The sequence below is a fragment of the Diceros bicornis genome, chromosome 33 (genome assembly GCF_020826845.1).
Source record: "Diceros bicornis minor isolate mBicDic1 chromosome 33, mDicBic1.mat.cur, whole genome shotgun sequence".
Taxonomy (NCBI): domain Eukaryota; kingdom Metazoa; phylum Chordata; class Mammalia; order Perissodactyla; family Rhinocerotidae; genus Diceros; species Diceros bicornis.
Genome location: NC_080772.1, coordinates 7,210,954 through 7,235,571, shown reverse-complemented (window position 1 = coordinate 7,235,571; position 24,618 = coordinate 7,210,954). Strand labels below are relative to the sequence as shown.

At 36.4% G+C, this 24,618-nt stretch overlaps 1 pseudogene; it reads right to left on the bottom strand.

Annotated features, from left to right (window-relative positions):
- Positions 1–1,665: 1,665 nt before the first annotated feature.
- LOC131396627 (etoposide-induced protein 2.4 homolog) lies at positions 1,666–20,689 on the bottom strand (annotated as a pseudogene).
- Between the last annotated feature and the right edge of the window lie 3,929 nt (positions 20,690–24,618).

Sequence of the window (24,618 nt, the reverse complement as noted above, 5' to 3'; positions counted from 1 at the left end):
ATCTATATTTCTCATATTTCTTCCTGTTCTGTGTTTTTATGACTTCTTCAATCAAAGGCTCTCTGACTTACTCTAGACCTTCAATTATTCCTTTCAGACTCTTTCTTTGACATTTTAATATTAAACTCATTTGTTAGTCTGCATGTTTCTCAAACTTCTGTACAATTATATATTCTGTGCCCTACTCCTTTTTTATTTTTAGCCTTGATCCTTGCTTCTTTCTTTTTTGCTATAATTTTCTTCCAGCAAGTAGTGAAGTAGACCTTGTAATCTCAGGGCCATTGATTTGATGTGTTTTTACAATATTTTAATTTATTTAAGTTACTTTTGTGGAACATTATTGGAAGACCTTGGAACTTCTTAAAATTGTAGTTTTATGTCTGATTGGAACAGCCTGTATAGGTGGTAAAGGTAGAAGAGGATTTTAGAGCTAAAAGAGATCTTGGATATTATTAGTTCGTCTGCTTCATTTTACACATGAAGGAGCTGAGACACAGAGATAAAGTGAGTTACCAAAGGGTACATTGCTAATTAGTGGCAGACTCACTTTTAGCAATGGGAGGCTGGGAGAGAGACCAGCTCATGTTTAACTGTGACATTTTAAAATTGTACAATTGTTTTGACATCTGCTCCCCATGCCTCCACATTTAGTCTCTTAAAACAACAGAAAAACATTAACCAATCAGAGATTTGGAGTTTAATAAGTTTACCCCTTCAGCTCCTATTTGCAGCACCCAATACTTCTTTGAAATACCAGACAGACCCGGCAGTGGCCAACCATGAATTTCCTATCTCCAGAGTTGGAAAAGTTCAGGTCTTCTGAGTATTCTATGTTGCAGTGTCACTTGTCCAGAACTGGTACTTCCCCAGGGTTGGGGAACTTTGTAAACAGTGAGAAAAGCTTTTTCTCCTTCAAGGAGAAGAAAGAAAATCACTCCTTAAAACCCAGCAGATCTGTCTATGAGTCTTCTTCTCCCGTCTCATCTCTTCAGGCTGATTTGTTTTTTTTTTCTCCCAGTCTAGCAAAAGGGACCAAAATCTAACCTGAGTTACAAGAAACAAGACAGTGGTGGCTGTGAAGAGAGTGACATGGAGCAACTGAAATACTCCTTCACCTCCACATCCAATGTATGTGCTCCACAGAAAAACAACAAAAATAACAAATCTATAAAATATAACAGCTAGAATTACAAAATCCATTCATCCAAGGGTGGTGGAGGGCAGGAAGGGGAGGTGGGGAGTAAATGGCACAGAGATGAAAAGTATCAAATCAGTCCCGGCCCAGGACTGGCAAATGCTCAAGAAAAGCTGCAGCAGAACCTATGGTCCTTTCCAGCTCACGGTGTGAAAAATCCACATACTAGTGTCAGGAAGATTCTGGCCTCGGGGCACCTCAGAGAAGGGAATAGGGCAGAGGGCCCTTGGCAGAATGGGTCCTGCCTCCCAGATGGGGAAGGTGAGCGGGGAAAAGAGCTGTCACGCGTCCTTCCAATCTCACACATCCTCTCTGCGGCAGCCTTCAGTTAACAGGAGATGGTGCCATGAAGGGAACTCCTCTGAGGTTGTTGAGTGGCTCAGGGCAGACAGCAGGTAGACAGTCTTGTAGAAGAGTCTGTTGCTTGAGAAGACTACCAAGAAGAGGTGCAGCTGGCTCTTTGCCATTCATTAAGCTGATAATGAATAAAGAAAAGAGGGTAGAGAAGAGGCAGCCACTGATAATGTATGAGGAATGCATTGTTGTGAGGAAAGCCAAGGGCAAACCATATCCAAGCTAATAAGGTCTATTCTTTTCTATGTTTGACAATGGTTGGTGTGTTTCGATTCCTTTACTGAACCAGTGATATTTGAAGTAGTATGGTGAGTAGAGAGGGATATATGCAGTATGACCAACAAGATGGATGTGAAAGAAACTTACAAACATCCCCTGAAGGAAGAAAAGAGCCTTCAGCAAACCGTTGAAGAGCATGTGAACAATTGTTTTGCTGAAACTAGGAAATGGGTGAGGCTTCCTCCCTGATACCTAAAATGCCAGATCAGCTATATCTTGAAACCAAAAAGCATTGACAACTTTGCCAAACACAGACCATGGAGCAACCAATGAGTACTGGACATAATGCAAGAAAGAATTCCAGCCATGACCAAACATCTCCATGTAGTGATGGATCACCAATAACTTGTGCTGTTACTGACTGAAGCACAGGAATAAACACTCAATGAAACAAGAAGAGACCTAATCAGAATACTCTACCACTCCAAGCGCAGCACTGGAAACTTCCAGAAACAATACACGGCTCATTCTCTTGCTTCAGCTCCGTACCCCACTCTCTCCAACACACCAGGACACTACTTGTTCTTCTTCAATGCTGCTTCTCTCTTTTTTCCTGGATTCAGGCATCTACCTTTGAGATGGTAAAAATACTCCAGAAGGAGTCTTTCATTTCCATGGCAAGGTCCTGGAGTTAGGTTTTGACACTGTTAGCCGCCTCTTCACCACCCAAACCATCAACTACACAGAGGAAAGGGAAGGGCCTCCAAATCTCTCATAATGAAGGACCTGGAAGCCCCAGACTGGCGCATCACCCACTACAGGCCACTCACCTTCTCCTCACCTGGTTGCCCCGAATGTCTGGGTGTTCCCAGGGCCACATTCTGTTTCCATGATGCAGTGTTCTCGGTTTGTCATTGGACTTCCTTATTTTTCTAGCTACACTTGTGCCCCTAGTGATCACATAGAATTCTTCTTTTTTTTTTTAAGGAGAGCAAAGTATTCTTTTTTTTGCTTGAGGAAGATTATCCCTGAGCTAACATCTGTGCCGGTCTTCCTCCACTTTGTACGTGGGACACCGCCACAGCATGGCTGGTGAGTGGAGTAGGTCCGTGCCCGGGATCCAAACCCAAGAACCAGGGCTGCCAAAGCAGAGCACACAGAACTTTAACCACTTGGCCACCGGGCCAGGCCCCGATCACGTAGAGTTCTATAGAGTGCACTGGTACCATATATACTCATAGCCCACAATTATTTCTTCAGCCCAGACCTCTCTCCTGAACCCCAGAGAATATACATCTAACTACCTACTCAACTTCGTCATTTGACTAGTTAACAGATATCTCATAATTAACATATCCAAAATGAGCTTTCCCCCAAAATTTTTTTCTCCCACAGTCTACCACCTCAGTTGAGGATATCTTCATCCTTCCAAGTTCTCAGCATAAAAACGTAGGAGACTTCTTGCCTCTTTTTTTTCTCTCAATACTACATCCAATCCATCAGGAAATAATGCTGATTCTAACTTTCAAATATTCCTAAAATTCAACTTCTACTTCTACTACAGTGACTAGGACAAGATTTGTCTCCTCACCATAAATAACTAGAAAACTGGCCAAAATATGTAAAGCAATTGTTTCAAGACCTTGGAAATCAGACAGCACAGGACTATGCTCCCTGAGAGGAGAGAAATGAATGGGGTGAGCCCTGCAGTGGGTGGTGACATCTGCCTGGAGGCATATGTCTGGACCTCAGAGTGACGAGGGGAATCCCAAGCAGAGCACAGTCATCTTGCTGATTTGAGGAGACACATGGGAGCTCAGAGAGGTGGATGTGCCTGAAATAATCAGGGCAAATCACCAGACAAGAGGGAACTACACAGAAAAAGTGGTCCAGAAATTTGCAAAGGTGTCCCCTTGAGCCTTTGGTGGAGTATTAATCCACGAATGTGAAAGGTGAAACTCTACAAGTCCATGCAAAGAACAATTTCTGGGAGCTATAAGGTGAACAGTTCTTACCCTTCACATGGTCATTTGAATTCTGTCCAGCCAGAGTACAAAGAATTTGTTGAAAACTTGAGCAAATCAGTAAAGGTATGAGAAGGACTAAATTATCTGGAGATAAGGAGACTCTAAGACTGCGCTAATAAGGTTTTAAAATAATCCCCCCAAAGTATCAACACAATCTGGAGGAAATTTTATTGCTGCCACAAGAGAAAACTCACACTTTTAAAGTAAAATAACAAAATCTAAACATTTAAAAATGTAACATATACCATGTCTGGCATCCAATCAAAAAATACTAGACATGTAAAGAATTAGCAAATTATGACCCATAAGCAGTAGGAAAATTAGTCAGAAATGATGGAAATGATAGAATCAAGCAAAAATTTAAAAACTACAATTATACATCTTATAAATGTGCTCAAGTATTTATAGTAAAACATCAACATATTGAGGATATATGTGTATATGTATATAAATGAAACAACTAGAAAGGAAAAATGGAGTGTATGAAATAAGATACTTACTGAACAAGATTAACAGATTCTACACTGCAGAAGAAAAATAATCAGTGAATTTGAGAACATAGCAATAGAAACTATCTAACATTAAGCTTAGAGGCAAGAAAAGACTATAAAATAATGAAAAAAGCCTCAGTGAGCTGTAGGACAGTATCAGGTGGCATAGCATATGTTTAATGAATGTCCCAGAAGGAAAGGAGAGAGGGAGCGACAGAAAAAGTGCTTGAAGAGACAATGGTTGGAAACTTTTCAAACTTCAGGAAAACTATAAACTCAGTGAAACCTAAGCAGAATATGCACAAAGAAAAGAAATAACTCTTAATCTAGAACTAACTTAGTATCCTGCAAAAATTTTCTTCAAAAAGGTGAAGTTAGAATGAGAACTTTTCCGTACAAACAAAAGCTGAGAGAATATGTTAATAACAGATCTGTACTATAAAAATGTTAAAGAAAGTTCTTTAGGAAGAAGGAAAATGATACCAAATGGAGATTAGGATCTACATAAAGTCATGAAGAACAGTGGAAATGGTACGCCTTTGGGTACATATAAAAGATTTTCTTTTGTATATTTTTATGTCTTATTGAATGCTCTGCAAATTATAGCTCAATGAAGCTGTTAAAAATTTAGACAATTGATGGCTTAAAAAATAACAATGTATTGTGGGATTTAAAACATATGTAGAAATAATATGTACAGGAATAATAGGTCAACGGATGAGAGGGAAGAAATGGAAGTATGCTCTTAGAATGTTCTTAATTTGTATGTGAATAGTTATAGTGTTAGTTGAAAATAGACTGTATAAGTTAAAGATGCACATTGTAAACTCTAGTGCAACCACTAAATGAATGCAACAAGGACATATAGCTAATAGACCAATAATAGAAATAAAATTGAATATTGGAAAATGCTTGATTAATTCATAAGATCATAAAGAGAAAAAAATAACAAAGAGCAGACAGGAAAAATTGAAAACAACAAGATGGTGTATGTAAACGAACCATATTGATAATTACATTAGGAATAAATATGGGAGAGGGTTTGATTACAAAAGGACAGCATGAGGGAAACTTTGGGCGGAGATAGAACCGTACTATACCTCGATTGTGCTAGTGGTTGCACAACCCGATGGATTTGTCATAAATGTATACACCAAAAAAGTGAATTTTACTTTATACATGTCACAAAATAAATTTTAAAAATTCACAGCAGTGCTCAATATCATAAGTTGTCTGGGAATTGCAAATTAAAACTGCAATGTGATATGTTACATACCCACCACAATGACAAAAATTGAAAAGACTCACAATACCAAATCTGGAACAGCAGGAACTCTCAACCACTGCAGGTGGCAGTGCCAAAAAGTACAGCCACTTTGGAAACACTTTGCAAGTTTCTCGTAAAACATATGCTTGCGGTATGAATCAGTAGTCCACTCCTAGGTATTTGCTTAAGAAAAATAAAAACTTTATGTCCACACAAAGATGCGTATGCAAATATTCATTACAGCATTATCCATAGTAGCTCTAAATTGGAAACAACTCAAAAATGTATCAACAGGTGAATGTAGGAAAAAATATTGTGTATTCGTATAAAATGGAATACTACTCAGTGATAAAAAGAAACAAACTTCTGATACATGCCACATCGGGGATGAATTGCAAAAACAAGCTGGAGCAAAGTAAGCCAGTAGGCAGAGCTGAAGGTCACATGAAAACCTTTCAGCCAAAGTACAGTGGAGAGAGATTATCAACCGGCAGGAGGGCTGGTATAGGAAGGAAGGCTGGAAGGCACAGCCACAGTTTTGACTATGATAGCAAAACTGGATGGTTTTCGTTGTACCCAAGCCTCAGAATATGCAGTTTTAAAAGCAAGAGAACTGAATGGCCACTATCTGAGTAGACACACCTGATACTTAAAGCTATACTGTTTGTTATTCCTAAGTAGAATTAGGCAATCCAAAGCTTTTAATTTCTTGGATGTAAGTACAAATATATGTGGTGCTTTTCTCGTTAATTAGTAATTAATTCAACAAATTAGAAAAAAGTCTCCAACTTTATGTAAGTTCCATTCTAGTGAGGGAAATAGACACTAAACACACAAAAATAGATACATGATGTGGTATCAGAGAGGAACAAGTGCTACAGAGCAAAGAGAGCAATATGAGGGAAAAAGATGGGCGGGGTGCTTTTTGAAGGACGTCAAGAGGGCGAGGTGAGCTGAGATTTGAATAGAGCTATGAGGGCATGGAGGGAGCATCCATACAGAGACTTGGAGAAAATCTTTTAAGAAGAGGGGCAACAAGTGCAAACCCAAGTAGAGCAGATGCTTTGTGTGAGAATTCTAATAAATTTAGTTTTCTTCCCCCAAACTGAGATTCTTGGAATGCTTTTTTAATAAAAAGCCTAATTAAAAAACATCATGGTAATAGGCTTAGTATTATCTATGTAAAGATATCTAAAGGAAGTAATATAAATTCTTGTGAAATCTTACTCAAAATCAGAAGAGATTTATTTCAGAATCAGCAATTCCTCTCTCCAGATTATTGTTTTAATTACAACAACAAAAAATTAACAACAGTTTATCAAATACTCATTTGCGACAAATCTGTGCTTTACCTCTGGGATCTAACCAAATAAAGAGATAAATAGATGTGGTATAAGGGAGATATTTCAAGGTCCAGAAGTTATTGTTCGTGGATTGAGCATGGAATGGATCAATTTCAATTTCATGATTGAAATTAATCTTGTAATGCTGTGTGTTACTGCCTCTCGAGCTTCATATGACCTGTGTGCACTTCTTGGTATCAAGAGGCAGATATAGGAACTAGAGTTCATTTAGGGGAGAGTGAACAGAATAACTTGCTAAGCAACATACCCCAAAGCCAGAATTGAAGCCTGAATTATCTGATTCTAAACCCAATGCTCTTTGCACAATAAGAACTCCTTTCCTTTTGATTTTGGAGGTCTTTTTATAATCTAGATTTTTGCAGTTATTAAGAAATCTTTTCATAGGAAAACGTTTAGAGCAATTTGAATTAAGTTGAAATTATTTGGAGAAAGTTATATATTATATTGGATTAATGCTTCATTAAAATTTGCTGGGCCAAACAAAGTGAATGTTGCAAACTAAATATTTATATGTGATGATAATATAAATAATTGCCCTTAAGTCTTTAACCCTGAATGATTATAGGAAAATTGGAAATATCTCTACTGAAACAAACAGATTCTTTAAAACACATTGAGATGGGTGTTCAAGGTGAAAATTTATAATTAAATTGGTTCTAAATATGCCCACTATTTGCATCAATTATTTTAATATCTTCTCTTTACTAAGTCATAACTAATCAATTCAGACACTCTATTTGGTTAATAAAAACGTTTCCAAAATTGTTGGATAAATAAGGAAAGAGCTCTTTGTTAGTTTACATTTGTATTAATTTAGAAAGTAAGTATATATTACTTTAGTAACGATGTCACCAGTTTTCACTAGAGTAGATTTCCCTTTCAATAATTTTGAGTTGACAAGTTTTTTTTTTCAATGAAGAGAAAACTCATTTTTCAGATATGAATGTTTAGTTATAGAAACTTCCCCAAGGCATTTGTTTACAAATCTTGTAGTAATATAATTTCCTAATAATTTAATATAATTTATTCTTCACAGTTATAATAGATGTAAGATTACTCTTAACATCTGTCTACATCTCTTTTTTTGCTAAGGCTGCCAATTATAATGGAAAAGGTTTCAACATCACCAAAACTCATATTTGTGAAAAACTCATTGATACCAGTGAGTTTTTAAATAATATAAACATGGTTGCTAATTGTATTTGGATTTTCTACTTGAGATAACAGCACATTTTTCTTGCTGTATTCAATGTCAGAAACAAAAAAGGGAAGTATCTTATGCCAGCTGGAGGTACTTCCTAAATAAAGTGGCGTTATCTTGCTGCTGCCAGTTTCTGAGACCAGGACTCTGCAAATGCTATTTGACATATAGCATCCAAGACATCTGCACATTTAGTTTAAGTGTGGTGTAGACTCAAAAATCTCCACATCGAGCAAATACCTTGCACAGTGCACTGTAAAACAGTGAGAACAATGCCATGGAGGCCCACAGTGTGGGCCCCGGATGGTGTAGCTCTGAGCCCCTGGCTCTCTAGACCCTTAATTTAGAAGGTCACCTCCATGCCCTGCTTGAGTTCTGAAGCAAGGGAACAGTACCTAAGCATAGACAGGGATTCTGGCCTGAAATCATAAAATTGTCATAAAATTTATTTATTTCTTATGGTAACATCCAAGTAGATTCCATTTAAAAATGCCTTTTTTATGTTATCAGCAGAGAGATGATGGAAATTATTATGTTTTTATTGCGGTAACTGGTTTATAACATTATATAAATTTTGGGTGTACATCATTATAGTTTTATTTCTGTGTAGATTACATCATGTTCACCACCCAAAGACTTAATTTCAATCCATCACCATACACATGTGCCTAATCACCCCTTTCGCCCTCCTCCCTCTCCCCTTCCCCTCTGGTAACCACAAATCCAATGTCTGTCTCTATGTGTTTGTTTGTTGTTGTTTTTATCTTCTATTTATGAATGAAATCATACAGTTTTTGACTTTTCCCCTCTGATTTATTTCGCTTAGCATAATACCCTCAAGGTCCATCCATATTGTCACAAATGGCCAGATATCATCCTTTTTTATGGCTGAGTAGTATTCCATTGTGTATATATACCACATCTTCTTTATCCATTTGTCCCTTGATGGGCACCTAGGTTACTTCCAAGCCTTGGCTATTGTTAATAATGCTGCAATGAACACAGGGGTGCATATACCTTTATGCATTTGTGTTTTCATGTTCTTTGGGTAAATACCCAGCAGTGGAATAGCTGGATCGTATGTAGTTCTATTCTTAATTTTTTGAGGAATCTCCATACTGTTTTCCATTATGGCTGCACCAGTTTGCACTCCCACCAGCAGTGTATGAGAGTTCCCCTTTCTCCACATTCTCTTCAACATTTGTGATTTCCTGTCTTGTTAAGTGCAGCCATTCTGTATAGGCGTGAGGTGAGATCTCATTGTCATTTTGATTTGCGTTTCTCTGATAATTAGAGATGTTGAACATGTTTTCAATAGCCTGTTGGCCATCTGTATATCTTGTTTGGAGAAATGTCTGTTCAGATCTTTTGCCCATTTTTTAATTGGGTTGTTAGCTTTTTTGTCATTGAGATGTATGGGTTCTTTATATATTTTGGATATTAACCCCTTATCAGATATATGGTTTGCAAATATCTTCTCCCAATTGTTAGGTTGTCTTTTCATTTTGTTTATGGTTTCCTTTGCTGCACAGAAGCTTTTTAGTTTGATGTAGTCCCATTTGTTTTTTTTCTCTGTTGTCTCCCTTTCCTGGTAAGACATGGTACTTGAAAATATGCTGCTAAGACCAATGTCAAATATCATACAGCCTACATTTTCTTCTGGAAGTTTCATGTCTTACATTCAAGTCTTTAATCCTTTTTGAGTTATTTTTGTGTATGGTGTGACATAATGGTCTACTTTCATTCTTTTGCATGTGGCTGTCAAGTTTACCCAACACCACTTATTTAAGAGACTTTCTTTTCTCCATCATATGTTCTTGGCTCCCTTGTTGAAGATTAGCTGTCCATAGATGTGTGGGTTTTTTTCAGGGCTGATACCTCCAGCTTTGTTCTTTTTTCTCAGGATTTCCTTGGCTATTCAGAGTCTTTTGTTGTTCTACATAAATTTTAGGATTCTTTCTTCTATTTCTGTGAAAAATGTCATTGGAACTTTGATGTGAATTGCAGTAAAACTGTAGATTGCTTTAGGAATTATGGACATTTTAACTATGTTAATTCTTCTGATCCAAGAGCACAGAATATCTTTCCATTTCTTTGTGTCTTCTTCTATTTCTTTCAACAATGTTTTATACTTTTCAAGGTACAGGTCTTTCACCTCTTTGGTTAAGTTTATTCCTAAGTATTTTATTCTTTTTGTTGCAATTGTAAATGGGATTGTATTCTTAATTTCACTTTCTGCTACTTCATTGTGAGTCTGTAGAAATGCAACTGATTTTTGTATGTTGATTTTGTATCCTGCAAGTTTACTGTACTCATTTATTATTTCTAAAAGTTTTTGGTGTATTCTTTAGGGTTTTCTGTATATAAAATTATGTCATCTGCAAATACTGAGTTTCACTTCTTCTTTTCCAATTTGGATCCATTTTATTCCTTTTTCTTGCCTAATTGCTCTAGCTAAGACTTCCAATACTATCTTAAATAAGAGCGGTGAAAGTGGGCATCCTTGTCTGGTTCCTGTTCTTAGACAGATAGCTTTCAGTTTTTCTCCATTAAGAATGATATTAGCTGTGGGTTTGTCATGTATAGCCTTTATTATGTTGGGGTACTTTCCCTCTATATCCATTTTATTCAGGGTTTTTATCATAAATGGATGTGATTTTTATTCTTCATTTTATTAATGTGGTGTATCACGTTGCTTGATTTCTGGATGTTGAACCATCCCTGCATCCCTGGAATAAATCTCACTTGATCATGGTGTATGATCTTTTTAATGTGTAGTTGTATTCAATTTGCTAGTATTTTGTTGAGGATTTTTGCATCAATGTTCATCAGTGATTTTGGCCTATAATTTTCTTTTTTTCTGTTGTCCTTGTCTGGTTTTGGTATTAGAGCAATGTTGTCTTCATAGAATGAGTTAGGAATCTTCCCTTGCTCTTCAATATTTTCTAAGAGTTTGAGAAGGGTAGGTATTAAGTCCTCTTTGAGTGTTTGGTAGAATTCAGCAGGGAAGCAGTCTGATCCTGGACTTATATTTTTGAGGAGATTATTGATTACTGTTTCTATCTCCTTCCTAGTGATTGGTCTATTCAAATTCTCTATTTCTTCTGGATTCAGTTTCGGAAGGTTGTATGATTCTAAGAATTTATCCGTTTCCTCCAGATTATCTAATTTGTTGGTGTATAGCTTTTTGTAGTATTCTCTTATAATCCTTTGTATTTCTGTGGTGTCTGTTGTAATTTCTCCTCTTTTATTTCTGATTTTATTTATTTCAGCCTTCTCTCTTTTTTTCTTGGTGTGTCTAGCTAAAGGCTTTTCATTTTTTTTAAAAATCTTTTCAGAGAACCAGCTCTTAGTTTCCTTGATTTTTCCTATTTTTTTTTTTAGTCTCTATTTCATTTATTTTTGCTCTGATTTTTATTATTTTCTTCCTTTTACTGATTTTGGGCTTTGTTTGTTCTTCCTTTTCTATTTCTTTTAGGTGCACTCTTGGATTGTTTATTTGAGATTTTTCTTGTATGTTGAGGTAAGCCTGTATTGCTAAAAGCTTCTCTCTTAGAATTGCGTTTGCTGTATCCTATAAATTTTGGCATGTCATACTTTCATTTTCATTTGTCTCCACATAGATTTTGATTTGTTCTTTGATTTCTTCATTGACCTAGTCGTTGTTCAGTAGCAATCTGTTTAATCTCCACATATTTGTGGCTTTCCTGGTTTTCTTCTTGTAGTTGATTTCTAGTTTCATACTGTTGTGGTCAGAAAAGATGCTTGGTATTGTTTCAATCTTCTTAAATTTATTGAGACTTGCTTTGTGGCCTAATATGTGATCTACCCTGGAGAATGTTCCATGTGCATTTGAAAAGAATGTGTATTCTGCAGTTTTGGGATGGAATGTTCTGTATATGTCTACTAAGCCCATCTGGTCAAATGTGTCATTTAAGGCCAATATTTCCTTATTGGTCTTCTGTTTTGGTGATCTATCCATTAGTGTAAATGGAGTGTTAACGTCCCATACTATTATTGTGTTGCTATCTATTTCTCCTTGTATGTCTGTTAATAACTGCTTTACATATTTAGGTGTTCCTCTGTTGGGTGCATAGTATTTACAAGTGTTGTATCCTCTTGTTGCATTGTTCCCTTGATCATTAGGTAGTGCTCTTCTTTGTCTCTTGTTACAGTTTTTGTTTTAAAGTCTATTTTGTCTGATATGAGTATTGCCACCCCCGTTTTCTTTTCATTGCCATTTGCATGGAGTATCTTTTTCTTTCCCTTCACTTTCAGTTGTGAGTATCTTTAGGTCTGAAGTGTGTCTCTTGTATGCAGCATGTACATGGGTCTTGTATTTTTATCCAATCAGCCACCCTCTGCCTTTTGATTGGAGCATTTAGGCCATTGACATTAAAAGTACCTATTGATAAGACTACTTGTTGCCATTTTTAACTTATTTTTCTGGGTGTTTTAGTAGTTCTTCTCTGTTCCTTTTTTCTTCTCTTGCTCTCTTCCCATGTGGTTTGATGGCTTTCTTTAGTATTATTTTTGGGTTCTTTTCTCTTACATTTTTGTGTATTTATTATAGGATTTTGGTTTCTGATTACCATGAGGTTCATATATAATAACTTACATATATAGCAATCTATATTAAGTTGATGGTCTCTTTAGTTTTACCTCTTGCTAAAGGCTCTGCTCATTTACTCTTCTCTTCCCACATTTTATGTTTTTGATATCATGTCTAACTTCTTTTTTTGTGTATCTGTTACCATCTTATCATGGAAATGGGTGATTTTAGTACTTTTGCCTTTTGACCTTCATATTAGCTTCATAGGTGGTTGATCTGCTACCTTTGTTGTATATTTGCCTTTACCAGTGATTTTATTGCTTTTTTTTGGATAATTTTCTTATTCCTATTTGTGGTCTTCTCTTTTCCATTTAAATAAGTCCTTTTAGCATTTCTTTTAAAGCTGGTTTCTTGGTTATACACTCCTTTAGTTTTTGCTTATCTGGGAAACTCTTTTTCTTTCCTTCCAATCTGAATCATAACTTTGCCCAGTAGAATATTCTTGGCTGTAATTTTTTTCCTTTCAGCACTTTAAATGTATTGTGCCCTTAGGTGGCTTTTTTCTCTCCAGAAAGGAATTTCTGCCACTTCCACCTTAGTCAGCATTGTCCCTTTTTGTGGTGATTCTTTTTATCTACTTTTTAGTTCTCTCCTAGGTGTCATTGTTCCAAGAGTAGTTGTAAATTCATTGTCTCCATGGGAGGAGGTCAGTTCAGAGCCTGTCAATGCCACCATCTTGATACTGTCTATAGATGACGGAAATTAATGAGGCAGACACACTAAGGTTTCTGAAGCTATAGGAATTTATTTATAAAGTTAACTATTAGACCTCACATCCTAGTCTAGATAGCCGTTTTGGAATACATCTTTCTGGAATTCCAATTTCAATATTAATCAAATCAAGTAAATATGCTACTTTTTGTGTTAAAAATCTGTTTGAATAAAGAACCCACCACTCACTTTGGATGTGGAAGAAACGAAACTGTGCTGTGACATTGAATAACCACAAATTAATATGATAGCATCAAATATACTCTCAAATGAGCCTAAATATCTGATGATTTTAGATTGGCTTTCTTTAGGCTCTTCTTCAATAACCCTTTTCATAATTTCATTCAGATTAAAAATATACAAGATGAGACTCTTCTCATAATGTTGCCTCTGTGAAATTAATAAAAGAAAACTCAACTAAATTGAAGTTGGGAAGGCCTGTAGAGGGACCTCTCAAACCCTATCATGCATTGTCAATTACTCAGACAGGAAGAGACCATACACTTGTATCTCTGACAGGAAGATGTTTTCTACTTTACTACCCAATAGGAGGAAGGAAGATCTGGCAATAGCTCAGCCAATGAGAGGCTGTAGCAACACAACCAATGAGAAGCCTCTACACTTTGGACTCCCAGTTTCCTCCAATGGACTTTTTGTTTATTACAGCACATCCCAACTCCCTCTTTTCCTTTATTAAAGCAAGCCTCTTCCTTTGTTTCTCTGGATTTGCCAATGGTCCACTATAGTCTACATATCCCAAATTGCAACTTTTTTTGGTTTTTCCTCGTTTTGCAGCTAAGATAACTGGCCAATTTACTTTTTAATTGACACTCCTAAAGTAATAATATTGCCTGAGAATAGGAAAATAAAAGAGAAAGACTCATGGAGAATGATAATGAAAAATCAAAATTACCTAAACTCAACTCTTAAGTTTTGGAGCTTAAAAGATTATTCAGCTTTAGAATCACTTCATTTCTACTTGACTTATCCATCTATTCATAATAATGACTTTGTGATATGACTTTCCAATTGTTTTAAGGAATTCCCACTGAGGTCATTGGAGTAGGTATTACTATCAAATTTGATAACAATGTTCAAAGGAAGATTTGAGGAAATTTTCCTTGCTAACAAACTGTCATATTGCAAGAGACTAATGCCAATGGGATTCCTACCATTTATAGTTTGAATAAAATTTGATCCTAGAAGCTTGAAAATAAATGTTTTAAGACAGCCAGAAGGGCAAAATCTATGCTTATTTAAGCAATGCATGATTCTGATTAGCTGCTATTTTTTTAATGAAAAATTATTCAGTAAGAAAGTTATCCACAATCACTAGATTGTCTATTACCAGAAACATATGTATCCACTGTTTTATCAACTAAGCTAAATTACGCTATATTCATGAAACACTAAAGTATTTCCAGATTACTTAGGGAAAAAATTGCTACCAGTGTCTTTAGATTCTTCTCCTTATCCTCCACCTAATATGAGGTGGCTGGATTCTAAAGCCATACACCCAAAGTGTTCAAGTGATCAGATTATGGGAGTGTCTTTCTTTGGTTTCAGGTTTCACACTTTATGTTGGGAGATGGGGAGGTAGATTTATGTCACATGAGGGAAATTGCCCTGAAATTCCCCACAAATATTCTATGGCTATTTTATACTTTTCCTTTGGGTTTAGGGTCAACTAGTTGACAATATAAACAAGTCTTCTTAAAAGTATTAAAGTGCTAACAAGTTAATGAGAAATTACCAGGCCAAACTCTAGGAAAGGGTGAGAGTACAGAGTCACAAGCAAACAGCTACAAAATGGAATTAAGTTTGTGCTAGTTTTGTAGGAAAAAGGGTAGAAAAATAAAATCTAGGGCTAGCCCTAGGTGAAGCAATGGATAAGTCCCAAATTAAAGCTGGAATCCAAAAGGTTATCTCATCAAAATAAGAGTGAACATAAAGTATCCTAACCTTCTCTTGAACTTGCAACATTGGTTCATGTTGCCTATATAGTTTAAGGAAGTTCATACCTTGATCTTGAATAAGGATTGATAGTACCCAGCAGAAATAAACAAAAGTAGTTTTCTGTAGAAAAGTGGTATCAGTCTAGGCTTCAAATTATTCTTACATTCCCGTCTTCCAAATATTACATTCAGCAACTGGTCAAAGATACACAGGCATACTTTAGAAGAACCAGGAGAAATAACAGACAAAAAACAGAGCCAGAAAGGCTTAAGACATTAAAACTATCAGACAGACAACAAATTAACTGTATTTGCTATGTTTAAGAAAATAAGCAAGACTATAAAATAAGAGAATAAGGGAATAAAAATTATATTTGAAAAATAATCAATCAATAAACTTCTAGACTGAAAAATACAATAGCCAAATGAAAGCTTGGTGGCTAGATATAGCATTAATTAGACACAGATGAACAGACAATTACTGAACTGGAAGGTAAGTAGGAAGAAATTATTTAGAATGTAGCTCAGAGAGATAAAAAAATGGAAAAACCAGAAGAGAAAGTAAGAGACATGGAGAATACAATAAGAAGGTCTAACATATGTTTTATGTGCTTTCCAGAAGAAGAGAAAAATTGGAGAAAGTGATATTTGAGGAGATAATGGTACATGTTCCAGAATGAATGAAAGACATCAATCTACAGGTTAAAGAACATTTATAATTCCCAAATCATGGGGTGGTGAAAATAAAGAACACCAAAGTCAAAAGGAATAGGCATAAAAGAGAGATTCTAGGATTGACTGATTATCTTGTTTTGAAGCAATTCTACTACTGAAAACAACTAGAAAAACTAGATGAAAATGTTATAAAGAAGTCAAGTTAAACTCATCAGAGAGCTAATGTGTTCACAGGGGATTTTTGGAGCCAAGTTCACAGAAGGAGGCTTGCAGGACATTTGGTCCTGTCCAAAACATCCATAAGACATTTGGTCCATAAGACATTTTGTCCACATCAAGAGGTCCTTGACATTCAGTCCTATCTAAAATGTTCATGAGCATATTTGGCCCATGCAAAATGGTTTTGGCATGGACCAAATATACAAAACCTTTTCGCATGGACCAAATGTCTTATAGACCAAATGTCTTGTGGATATTTTGGACAGCACCAAATATCAAGGACCTTTTGTTGTGGACCAAGTGTCTTCTGGACATTTGGACAGGGCCAAATGTCTGCTAATCAGAATATTTACCAAGGTAACCTTTATTCTGGACCTCAAACCAACTCTCATTCAACTTAAAATGATTGAAACCATACAAAGTATGTTTTCTGACCAAAACAGGATTTAACTAGAAATCAATAACCAAAAAAAAAAAAAAAAAAAAAAAGGTGGGGGGAAGAGGGCATATCCATAAACATTTGGAAATTAAGTAACACTTAATTAACAATCCATAAAGCAAAGAAGAAATCAGTTGGAAAATACTTTTATCTGAATGAAGAAGAAAACACCATGTAACAAAGTTGTGGGATGCAGCAAAAGCAGTGATTAAAAGCAAATTTGTGGCTTTAAATGCTTATATTTGAAAAGATAAAACAATCTCAAATCAGTGACCTAAGCCAGGAACTGGTAAACTTTTAAAATCAATGACCAGACAGTAAACATTTTGGACTTTGTGTATCATATATAGTCTCTGTTGAATGTTCTTTGTTTTGGGTTTTTCTTTTTAACAACCATTTAAAATGTAAAACCATTCTTAGCTGAGGCTATACAAAAATAGACCATGGGCTATAATTTGCCAACCTTTGATCTAAGCTATGCCTTAAGAAACTAGCAAAAATGAACAAACTGAACTTAAGCAGAAAAAGGGGGAAAATAAATTATTAATGAAATAAAAAAGTGAAAAGCAAAAGAGAAAATCAATAAAGTAAAAAAACTGGTTCTTTGAGGTGATCAATAAAATCATAAAACTCTAGCCAACAAGAAAAAAAGAAAGAAGACTCAAATTACCATACCTAGAAGGGAGAGATCTTACTTTAGTTCCTACAGACATTAAAAAGATAATAAAGGAATCCTATGAGCAACTTTATGTCAATATATTCTCTAGCTTAGATGAAAAGGACACGTTTTTTGAAAGGCAAAATGTACTAAAGCTTATTCATTTGTGGAAAAATAGGTAACATGAATAGCCCTTACTATTAAAGAAATTTTATTCACTATTAAAGACATTCTCACACACACAAAAACACTTTTGCTCAGATGGCTTCATTGATAAATTCTACCGAGCATTTAAGAAGGAAATAATACCAATCCTACACAAATTCTTCCAGAAAATAGAACAGAAATAAATACTTCCAAAATTATTTTATAAAGGTTGCATACACTGGTACCAAAACCATAAAAAGACATTATAAGAAAAGAAAATTACAGGCCAATAGCCTTCATGGACATAAATGTAAAAATCTTAAACAAAATCCTAGCAAATATATTTTAGCAATACATAAGGGCAATATATCATTATTGAGTGAAGTTTATCCCAGGAATACAAAATTTGTTTAATATTCAAAAATCAAACATGATAAATCATCATTTCAGCAGGCTAAAAAGGGAAAAATATGTGATTATTTCAAGAAATGCATAAAAAGCATTGACAAACTTCAACACCCATTTGTAGTAACAAACACACACAGATTGGAAGGAAATATTTGCAAAACACATAACTGTTAAAAGATCTATGTCCAAATTCTATAAAGAAGTCTTATAACTCAATAATGGGAAGACAAATAATTCAATTAAATTTGAAAAATAATATTGTACAGAGATTTCATTGAAAGAGACATATAAATGTCCAATAAACCCATGAAAAGATATTCATTGTCATTTGTCATCATGGAAATGCAAATTACAACCACAATGAGATATCATTTCATATCTACTATAATGGTCACACATAAAAAGACTAAAAGTACCAAGTATTGAGGATGATGTGAACAACTGAAACTCTCATATAGGGCCAATGGAAAGGCAAAATGATAACGTCCCTTTTGGAAAACAGATTGACAGATTTTATTAATTTAAACATATCCTTTCCATCTGATCCGATAATTCTACGTCTAGAGAAGTGGAAACACATATCCACACAAAGACCTGAACACAAATGTTCATAGACACTTTATTCATAATAGCCAAAAATGAAACAACTCAAATGTCCATCAACTGGTGGGTGAATAAACATATTGTGGTAAATCATGAATTCAAATTCTACTAGCAATAAAGAGAATAAACTACTTATACATACAACAATATGTATGAATTTCAGAAGTGTTGTGCTATGTAACAGAATTCAGACAGAAAAGACTATACACTGCGTGATTCCATTTATTCTCTCATGATTCTCTGATATAGGAAGTTTTACTAGTAGAGAAAAATCATAATGGTGTGGACTAATAGGCAATATGCTCTCATGAAGTACCCCTTCAGTTATTCATCGCATATTGATGGAGAAAAATCACTACAATTTGGTGGAAACTTTTGATAAGATCCTCTGTCTAAACTACATGATCAATAAAGAGAGAATCAGGAGAAGCAATAAAATGTATCTGTTCTCAGACTCTCTACAAACTGTCTACGATACAAAACCTATTCTCAGATTCTCTACAAGCTCTCTACAACAAAACACCTGGTCTCAGATTCTCTACAAACTCTCTATAATAAAAAACCTGTTCTCAGACTCTACAAACTTTTCCATTTTCAGGTAAAGTTAAATTTTCCTGGAAGTGAAACTATGAAACTGGCCAATCATCTGTTCCAGATTGCTCATAGTTTCTAAAAGTAAGAACAAAGTGTTTATCCTGCCTGAAGTGAACACCAGAAAGACTTTTTGAACACCAAACACCAAAAAAGAGTTTTTTACTGAAGGAAGACTTAAAAAGTTTTTATGTTGAAAGGTCCCTTTGGCTTTATGGATATACAAACTACAAATTAAACAACTTTACTAAATAAAAGGAAGGATGTCTATACCTGCCCTCACTTTTCTATACTTAGTTTGACCTGCTGTATAGATTTATTATTATACTGCATGACTACAGATATTATCATTTATTTGCTGATTACAAGGGACCAGACCCTTTGCTAAGAATTTTGCATATGAAACCTCATGTAAGCTTCATAGCAAATTTATGGTGATAATTATTATTATTCCTATTTCATAAATAAGAAAAATACAACTCAGAGAGACTGAGTAATATTCTCAAGGCCATCTAGCTAAATGATGGAGTCAAGATTTGATCCCAAGTCTACCTTCTCTCTGTATCTGTATCTGTATCCCTATATTCTGCTTTCTTTTTGGTTACAATGGACAGACAATATTTAAGGTCCAGCCTACTCAATGTCTTGGCTCCTCCACTTACCCTTCTCCCTCCTATACCCCCATTTTACTAAATCATTCTTTCCAACATCCAAACCATATGTTTTTAGCAGGTGCATATGTAATATATTTTTATTCCCCTACCAAGTATGGAATCATTTGAGATAGACTCCGTCGAGAAAGACTAATGGAAATAAAAATTTCATGATCATTACTGAAACTCTATTGTAGACAGATCTTTAATTTGTTGGCCAAAGGGCTCGCTAACACACTTTGCTCCTACTTCAGTTTGGACATTTGGGAAGACTTCCTAAAGGAAAGTTTAGGTTTAGGGCAGAAACACTTATCCAGGATGCTGCTTCATCCTGGTCTGGCGCAGAGAGGAAGAGGGAAAAAAACAATTCTCCAGTACTCTCAGACTTTTAATAGATTAACTCCACGAACTTGAGAAGAAGGACCAGTGGATTTTGCCCATGGATCAGTCAACTTCCCCCTCCCCTGTGAGGAGCTAAGAGTACATCATGGGGCAAGAAACCAAAACTGTCACTCTGGTGGAGGTCTTTCTACATAGAAATATGAAACCTGGGAAAGGATGTACTCTTTGCACCCACTACCAACACAGCACGTGGTAATATTTCCCATTAGAAAGTTTCTGGAAACACTCTCATGTCCCCTGGTACTGTAAAACAACTAATGCATGTCTCTGCTTTCCTTCAAACAATATGTCCTAGTCTGTTTGAGCTGCTTAAACAAAATACCATAGGCTGGGTGGTTTATAAACCACAGAAATTCATTTCTTACTGTTCTGGAAGTCCAGGATCAATGTACCAGCACATGTGGCGTCTGATGAGGACAAGATTCTTTGTTCATAGAAGGCAGAAGGGATGAGCTGGCTCTCTGGGGTCTCTTTTATAAGGGCGCTAATCCCAATCATGAGGGCACTGCACTCATGACCTAATCACCACTCAAAGGCCCCACCTCTGAATACCATCACTCTGGGGGTAGTATTTCAACACATGAATTTTGGGAGGGCACAAACATTCAGACCATAGCATAATATTCCTTGAAAAAGTTGGAAAGTTCTCCTTGGTAGAGTTGTTGCTATTCACATCTCTGCTTCCATTCCTTAGCACTCTCCAGTCAAGGTTTTGTGTCCACTATTCAGCTGAAACTATTCTCATCAAGGTCATCAGTTGTTTGTTCAAACAACTCCAACGTCAGTTTTCTATCCTCATCTTACTCAACCCTCCAGCAGCACTTGACCGCTTCCTACTTCTTGAGATTTTCTTCAATACTTTTTGAAGTTACCTCCTTCTGACTCTGTTTCTGTCTCTCTTGCTTTTTTCTCCTACACATGAACCTTTCTGTCTCATCCTTTGTTACATGTATGGGCCAAAGATGGCCCCTGTATATTGGCCCCTATGTTGTTTACTTCACAGCAGGCAAGGACCTTTGATTCAAAGCGCACTAATGCCAAGCAAATTCTTACACATCCAGTTGCTTCAAATTTAGCTCAAATAAGTATATTTTTATTCATTTAGAGCCGGACTGCTTTGCATATCCTTCAAAACTGCACCCAAGATCTGCTAGCGGTAGATAAGACATACTCAGGGCCATGAAAGACCCCTAGCCTCTGCTGCCCATCAGAGCTCTCGGACACGGATTCTGCGTCTCGCTGCTGAGCAGCATCACCACAACACATGCGACCCCTGTGCACTTGGGAGTTCCCTGGCCCTCTCCCCTTCCGGGTGGTGGCCCTACACCAATGTCTCTGAAAGGTCTCCTACTGGGAGAGACTTCCCATCTCATGCAACCTTGTCCAAACACTTCCAGTAAAGCTTGCTGTGTGTTACTGCCTCTCATGGTCCTGTCTTTTCCTTGATCAACCTCAAAACTTGGTACATCCTCTTTTCCTAGTTCCTCCTGTTCTGCCCAACCTCTACATGATGGAGTGCCCCAGGCTATACTCTACAACCTTCTTCCCTAGCTTTACTTTTTCCTTAGGTAATTTCATATAGATCCAAGGACTTAAATATCTCCTATTTGCTGATTATTCCCAAGTTCATATCTCAAGCACTAATGTCTCCCATAAGTTCGAGACAACTGCTTACTCCACAGTGCCATACAAATGTTTAACAGACGTTTGTAAATGAACCATGTCCAAAATGGAATTCTTGACTTCACTCTCTCTCTCTACTACCAGTCTTGCCCTTCCCCATCTCGTTTAATGGCATCACCACTAAGTTGCTAACGTCAGAAAGTTAAGAATCTCACTGATTCCTTCTTTCCTTTATTCCCCACAAACTAGACTGAATTTATCAGCCAGTCCTGCATCTAAACTGTATATACTAAATTGACCACTCTTATCACCTCCACCTCTCATTACCACACCAGCCCAAGACAATTTTCTCTCTTGTCTATACTGCTATTTCTCCCTGCTTTCAGTCCGCACCAACATTTATTTTTACAATGCAGTGAGAATTTTTAAAAACGTAAATAGGTCACAGCAATCCTTTACATAAAAAGCTCCAGTGATTTTCTTTTACCAATAGGCTAAAAATCCAGATATTTACCATGCCGTATCAGGTCCTACAAGCCATTTGAATATCATCTCCTCTCACTGTCTTCTAAATTTGGGACTCTCCTTCCATACTCTTCTGTCCATTCTTGGAATATAGCAGGCTTGGTCCTGCTTCATGGACTTTATACTTCTCATCTCTTTACCTAGAATACTCTTTGCCCAGCTATTCTTATGACTAGCTCCTCTTCACCATTTATACTTGAATGTCACCTTTTCAGAGAAGTATTTCCTGATGCCTTCTAAAACACCCCATAACTCTCTTTAGCCATTGTCCTACTTCTGTTTCTTCATAGCACTTACCAACTCTGAGCTCACTTTATATATTTGTTTACTTGTTCATTTTCTGTCTTCCTCTGCCTGGGTGTGAGCTCCATGAAAGTTAAACACTGCCAGTCTTTATTGTTTTCATATTCTCAATGCCTTAGGCAGGGAATTCAGAAAATATTGTGTAAAGGAATGACTGACTTTGAAGCCCATCCTCTTAATGACTACACTAAATTTATTTCTTTACAAATATCCTTGTATTAGTTTCCCAGGGCTGCTGTAACAAAGTGCCACAAATTGTGTAGCTTAAAACAACAGGAATGTATGATGTCTCATGGTTCTGGAGGCAAGAAGTCCAAAATCAAGGCGTCAGAAGGCCATGCTCCCTCTGAAACTTGTAGGGGAAGGATCTTTCCTTGCCTCCTGCAGCTTCTGGTAGCTCCAGACAGTTCCCTGGCTTGTGGCAGCATCACTCCCGTCTTCACATGGTTCTCTTTGTGTGTCTTCACAGTCCTCCCTCTGTGCCTGTCTCTGTGTCCAGATTTCCCCTTTTTACAAGAACGTCAGTCATATTGGGTTACGGCTCATCTTGATGACCTTATTTTAACTTAGCTACCTCTATAAAGACTCTATTTCCAAATAAGGTCACATTCTGAGGTACTGGGAGTTAGGACTTCAAGTTGTCTTGAACTTGAAAGAATTCAACCCACAAGAATCCCATATCAGGTAATACCAGCTATTATGTCTGAATTCCTATTAGACACACAGAGAATGTTCACTTCCTCAACTGCTCACTGGTAGCAGGAGTTTGGAAAATCAAGTGCAAATATACATGAGACTCCAGAACCACCACTAACCAGCTCCTTTCCTAACCCTTCTTCCTTTGTTATCTAGCCTGATTTCTGAAACTTCATGCAAAGGCCTGAAATATTTTGAAAACAATACATTCTGCCTCTTTAATTGAGTTTTGTCCTGATGAGAAAAATCTTCTATAACTCAAGGCTGTTTACCCATTTCCAGTGCTTAGTGATGGCTCCTGAAGACAATTCATCAGAGAGGCAGTCTTTTTCACGACATTTATGACCAGGGACCATCTGACTTTTAATTACACAGTAATTGCTATTATATATGCTTCAAGCTGCTCTATAACTTGGAAATATTATTTTAAATTAAGAAAAAAACATTGTTTATCTTTTTTTTCCTAAATTCAAGTCAATATGTTAAAGAAAACAGCGAAATGAAACCTTTTGGTGCCTAAAAGGTGCACATAGTCATATTATGCTTTTGAAAATCATTTTAGTCCTGGTAGATGTTCTGCTATAATTAGTTCAGAAAGCATTTTACAGACAACAGAATTCTAAGTCAGAAGGGTTGGAATTCAGAAAGTTATTAAATCCATTTTTCTGCCTTTGGACAGAGTCACTCTGGTCAAAACCTACCACCATGACATTATTTTTAAGGTCAAAATGTAAAATCAAAATGCATGGGTAATGAACAAAGTCCAATTCAAGAGTTTTGGTCTTCTGCATGTCGGGAGGAATGCTACCCTTGGCACAGCTCTGTGACTGTGACACCATCTGCCTTGAAATAATAATGCCTTTGGCTATGGGGCTTGAAACTACTCTTCTTAGAAGAAGCATCTTTATGCTACTCCCTTCAAATAGACTGCCTCTGAGGCTTAAGGAGGGAAAGCAACTAATGAAAAAAATTTCAGAAATATAGTACTTATTTTATGTTGCAAAAGTACTCCTTAGGCATGTAATAATAATGTGTTTATATAACTCTTTGCAGCTTGCAAAGCACTTTGATCTGCATTACCCTCATTGACCTTTAGCCACTTCCTTTATGAGATAGGCAGGATAACATCATCATGCCCATTTTTCAGAGGAGGGTACTGTGGCTCGGGGAGACTAAGCATAGTTTTGGAGGGCTAACAAGAATCAGGGCTAGAACTAGATTCCTGGAGTTGTTCTATGACACCAATCTTATTCAAGTTAACATCAATAAAGCTTATTTTG